Genomic DNA, 6,088 nt, shown 5'->3' with positions numbered 1-6,088 from the left:
CTGTCTAAGGGTGCTTTTACGTAAAGCACCACCACGGAATGTCTTAAGGCACTCTTACGAAAAACGTTCAAAACGTATGCTTGGGGAAGGCATAAAGCACGGTGTGCATGCAAGATGATGCAAAAAACTAACAAAGAAGAAAACAAAATACAAAATGCAAAGCAATTTAAAAGATTTTGATAATTTGCGCGCCATAACATCTAATAACGATAAAAAACCGTTGAAAAAATGATCAAACGGATCAAAATTTGGATACCGGTCCTTTTTGTTACCAGTATCTATGCACAACTTGGTAGGTCGCGCTGGCCAGGCGTGCGCATCGTTATGAGTTGCGCTGGTCTGTCACGCACAATTAATTCAGCTGCGCGCGACATTTAAGTAAGCAAAAAGAGAATCACTGAGCGCGATTTTTCATTTCGCTTTCTCTCTCCTTCCTTCACGATTTTCGCTTCTTTTTCTCTCTAAAGAACTCGGATTTTCTTATTTTTCGAAGCTAAAGGATGTAGATTTCATCCCTTATTCATATTTGCCATAATTCTTTCATTCTTGGCTTAATTTAGGCGATTTTCGAACCGTTAAACCCCAAATTTTTAATTTCGGGGTAATTATTCGACTTGTGTTCATGAATTTGTTTGTATGTCGTTGTGACATGTTTAAGAAATATAATGGCATGAATTTGTTCTTGCGACTTATGTTTATTTTTTCATGCGTAAGTTTCAAAATTGGTTTTATCAATGATAAAAATAACCGACGGTTATTATTATTCACTTATAAAACTGTTATCTCAAGATTTGCACGAAACTAATTAATTTAGGGAATTCTTGAAGACATCATCAAACTAAAGTAGTTTGGCTATACTTCGGGCTTTTGAGCCCCCATTTTATGTTATCAAATATTGTAGCCCCCCAATGTTGGATGGCTTCAATGACTTGTTTGTTTTTAATAATTAGACCCTTTCATATTGCTTGAAATGGGTCTAGAAATCATGTATTTTGTCTTATTATGATAACAACTAGGATCTTTGAAACGATTAAACTAGTGTGTTTAAAACATTTTTTGACCATTCTTATTTTTAACAAAGAAATCTTCTAAGTCTAGTATTATTGGTCATTCATTAGAACAAGTAAGAGGAAAAATGAAATGTTGTTCAAAAATTTTTCGTCTATTCTTGCTACTTTTGAAATCTTTTTTTTGAGTTAGAATTTTTTTCACTGTTTTGAAGCTCGAGAAAGTAGATGTTATCCCCCTTGAGAAATTCTAATGTGTGGAACAATGGAGAATAATGAAGACTCCTTAATTTAGAATTTAGGAGTCTATTGTTTACATTCTAACTCATGAAATAATGTGTCTTGATACAATTTTCATGATGAATGATTGAGTACTAAACTTTTGTATGAGCAAATATGTTTTATGCATCATGATTTTGTTTCTTTTGCTCTATACTAGTCATGCTCTCTAATCTCTATAGTAAATTGAAGTATTGGAACAACAATTATGCACTAAGATTAGTTTCTGAAGTTGAACTTGAAAATGGCTTGAGTATGTAACATGTTTAATGGCCAAGTTTAGTTCCAAACATAGTTTTCAAAGGAACAACATGATTATTAAATCATTGTGATACGTTTGAAAATTTTAAGGCTCGAGATCTACGTAAACCATTTGTAGTTTAGGCAATTCTTGAAAGTAGCTCAAATGGCATGAATATCTCATTTTGTTTTTTTTTTTTTTTTTTATATTTGAGCTCCCATGCATTTGAGCTGTTGATGTTGTTGATATTGAATTCTTTTTTTTGAGTTCGAATTTCTTTATATGTCGGGTTATGCGCATTTTTCTATTTCACAAGTCTTGGAGCCCCCAATTGGGGTAGTTCTAATTACTTGCTATCATTTAGGCCATTCATATGATGCTGAGATGGACCTATGTATATGTCCTATTTTTTTTTGAGATATTTAGGACAATGACATGGCTTTCACATTTTAGTTAAAGTCATGTTCAAGAAAGCAAGTTAGTTCTTTGCTTATTTATAAACCAAAAACAATTGTGTTTAAGGTTTAGTATATCATACCTAATGTCTAAACGTTTGTAAAGATCATTGTGGTGATTTTATTCTAAAAGTTGATTTAGAACATCAAATATTTTCTTTATTCACATCAATCTTTGATTTTGTTCTAGTAGTTGGTTTGTTTACAATCCCTTAGCCAATATTCGCGGGAGAACTAATCGAGAACAAGTTCGAGCCAAAAAGAAGTCGAATCTTAATTCATTCATTTTGGAAATATTTATGTATATACATGTATTATCCAAACATCCAAACGGTTATTGAGAATCTGAAAATTTATTTATTTGAGAAAACAAAGTAGAAAGGAAATTTTGAATACTATTTTTATTCAAAATTTAGAAAGGGTCCAATGAAAGTTTGTTTTGAAAAGAAACTTTTCCTAGTAGGCAAAATACATAATCATATTATTTTCAAAACTGGACCCAAAATGGAAAGAAAAGTCTAGCTCGTAATTGAGTGTGACTTTTTTGTCCAAGATTAATGAAGGTAAGTTGTAATTTGCAACTTATTTCAACAAAGATATGAAAATGTGAGCAAACTTTTGTATATATAATTTTGTCATCAATCCCATTTTAGTGTTTGTCATCATTGTCATACTTTGATAATTGAAAGTAAAGTTCTTCATATTAAAAAGTGTCGTAGTTTGAAAATGAATATTTACCAAACTTAGGTTTGATGGAGTGTTAAAATAATTTATAAACTCATTCGAATCACTTTCCAAAATATGGTCTCATTTCAAAATGAAAGTTGAGGTGAGACCTATATTTTTGTAGCCCCCAAGTGTAACCTTAGGTGGATTTTGCAATTCTTGTATACACATGCTAGGGGATATTTCTCGTGTTAATTTGAAGCCCCAAGGTTTGTATTTTTAATTTTGTCGAATATTGCATATGTTTATCATGAATGGTTTGATCAAGTAACATGAGTAATTATCTTGGTCAAATAATAGGAAGTGGTATCCTTCCGTTCGTCATTTTAAGTTATTAAGATGGTTTGTAATAAGTTTTGCATGACATTAATTTCGTAGCATAAATAGCGTGTTCAAATCTGTAAACAGAGAGAAGTGGGAATGTTCCTGCCTTTTTAGCCCCTAGTTTGATGCAAAGAACAAAAACTTATACTATTTTTTTGAGTATTTTAGTTGCCAAATGGGAGGGATCATCCCGACTTACCCCCTAAAAAAGAAATGAACAAAAAAACGGATTTGTATAAAAAGGAAGGGGAATCCAACTTTCCCATAGAAGCATAAAGAAAGAAAATTAGACATGTTTTCGAAAAGTAAGGATTATTGACTTAATATTTGAATCATCGTGATGACTTGGCAGTGATGTATACGTGTGATAGTGATAACCATCATTTTTTTCATGTAGCGATCATGTTCAATCAATATTTCTCGTTTAGAGAAGATGGAGATATCCCACGTAGGCGGACATTTTAGTTGCTCATGACAAATGAAAAGACCAATTCTTAGGAGTTGTAATACATATCTAAAGTTGACGTCGAGGACGTCGATATATCAAATCAATTTATTGTATTAACTCTTTTTCTTTTAGGCAATGTATACAGAACCTGAATAACCTTGGTAATATATAGCCCTATTAATAAAAGAAATAAGATGATTGTTTTTTTTTTAAAGTGATAGTCTTCTCATTTTTCTTTGGCAAAGGATATGGAAAACATTGAATTTAGTTTGATTTGATTGGTAAACTAACATGATGTAATCAAGCCAATGGCAATCAAATCATCCAAATAATTTAAATTTTTTTTATATATAATCTTTAATCATAACTCAACACTCATGCATTTTATATATGAGCATGACTACTTAATAGTAGGTCCATATGTGCAAAGGCCTAAGATTTGTCATATTTGCGTGGAATGATGATTTTGGTATATGGTTATGGTCTGCCTCAAGGAGGGCCTTTCCACGGTCTTAATGTGGCTAGTCTTGGGGTTATGAACAATGGAAAGGCTCAAGTATACTCCCTAATCCTTTACTTTTGGTGCTTATCAAATTAAAACCTTTCTAGTTTGTGTGACAACTCCTACACTAGGTGCCTTTTCCTTGTCATCTCTCCTTTCTTTTTTTTTTTTTTTTTTTTTGACAAGTTTTGTTTTGGGTTTAGAACGATTTTCTCTTTTTTCTTTTGCATTTGATCTTTCCTTTTGGGTTTAGACTAACTTTGTGTCCCCCTCTTATGTTTCGGTCCCCCAATTTCCTATTTTTATCTTTGCACCATTCCCATCCCAAGGTATGGAATAATGTAGGTTGTATAACTAAGGCTCAATTAACGAGGCTCAAAAGGGTTGCCAAAAAGATGGCTTTTCTCTAAGGTTAAGCACATGAGATTATATTTATGGAGTTTCAAGTTGCCTCCTGTGTTGGTGAAATCATCATATCATTTCTTTGTGGGCCTAAGATGGGCCTCTTTTCATTTAATACATCTTGTACGCCAAAGCTCATCAAGAATCTGAAAGTGTTAAGTATGTATGCCTTTTGATATTGCCTGTTTATATGTATACGTTTTATTTAATTCAAGTCAATAATAATAAAAAGATTGAAAAGAGAACAATACAGATGTACTTGAAAATATATTTTTTTATTCATTAATTAATGAGAGTACAAAATAAGTAAATTCGACAGCATGAATCTCTTAGTCTATCATAAAAAAACAAAGGAAAGAAACAAAACAAGACCTAAGGTGCTACATCTTGAATTGTTGACAAATTCTTGATATTGTGTCTTCGAGCTTTGTCTGTTTCTGTCGTAGATGAAATCCTCTCTAAAAATCAAGTCCATCTATACGATTCATGGTTTCATTTATAAAGTCCTTTTCAATTAATGTTCCCACAGTATAGACTTTTTGAAATGTGTCTAAACAAAGGTATTGTAAATGCCACTTGTATGGTGGAGACATATTGTCTATGAACTTTGGCACGTGTTCATGATCCGGAGGTCTTTGTGGAATAAGAGAAACCTTTGATTGCCACCTGGAAAAGAAGTTAATGAAGCCTTCTTCTTCCCCTTGCTTAAGCAATTTGATATCACGCAAGGTAGTTGTGAGCTCGATGTTATCTCCATATTGGGTTAAAAACGCTTTTACAACGTCACTCCAAGTGGAAGTTTGTAATGCATTGAGGTTATAAAACCATGATCTAGCAGTTGGGTCCAATGAAAGAAGAAAAGTAGATGCATATAGGCTTGGCTCAACCCCTTTCAATACCATAATTCCAATAAAGCTCATTATGTGAGTTCTAGGATTGTCTGTAACCTTAAAGGTTGACAAATCCGTAATCAAGAACTTTTCTGGGAGAGTCTTGCCACTAGGTTGTGGTCCAAGCTCATAATTGAAGTACTTGTTCCTTGAGTTAGCTCGAAGGACAAGGTTCTCCAAGGCCTCTACTCTTTCGGCTCTTGCTTTTTCTTGCAGAATGTTTTTTTTCCGCTTTTATTTCAGCCTTTTCTGCTTTTTCATGAGCCTTCATTTGGGCTTCTTCTTCTCGTAGGGCCTTTAGGTTTTGGAGTTCCTCTCAAAGTTTCTCCAATTCTGCTTTGTCACCCATGATTGGACTAGTATGCGAATGTGGAAGATGATCTAGTAATGTGTATCACGAGAAATTGAGCACGTTCACTTAAACCTTTTCAGCCAAACATTCAAACAATGAACCAATGTCAAAATGATTGTTTTATTTCTTTTTTTTTTAAATCCTTGTAATACGAATTCACTTTAAGCAAGTTTGTTCATGATGAATGTCAAAAAATTCATGAACAATCATTAATGGAATGTCATGATTTCTGTTGACTTCAACAAGGTAATAATCTAAGGATTTTACTTTAAATGAATTGTTTTCGAAAAAGGTAGAAGAGAAAGGAAAAAAAGTTGGATTGAAAATGCTCATCAAATTTTAGGAATATTAGTCAACCCGAACATACTCCTTAAAATGATCAAATATACTATGGTATTTGTTAATCACTTAGATTGCAATAGAGATCTATATCATTTTTTTTTCAGTTATGATTCTCATATA

Source organism: Chenopodium quinoa, unplaced genomic scaffold (genome assembly GCF_001683475.1).
Source record: "Chenopodium quinoa cultivar QQ74 unplaced genomic scaffold, ASM168347v1, whole genome shotgun sequence".
NCBI classification, from domain to species: domain Eukaryota; kingdom Viridiplantae; phylum Streptophyta; class Magnoliopsida; order Caryophyllales; family Amaranthaceae; genus Chenopodium; species Chenopodium quinoa.
The sequence above is the reverse complement of the archived record's forward strand: the minus strand, read 5'-3'. Positions refer to the sequence as shown.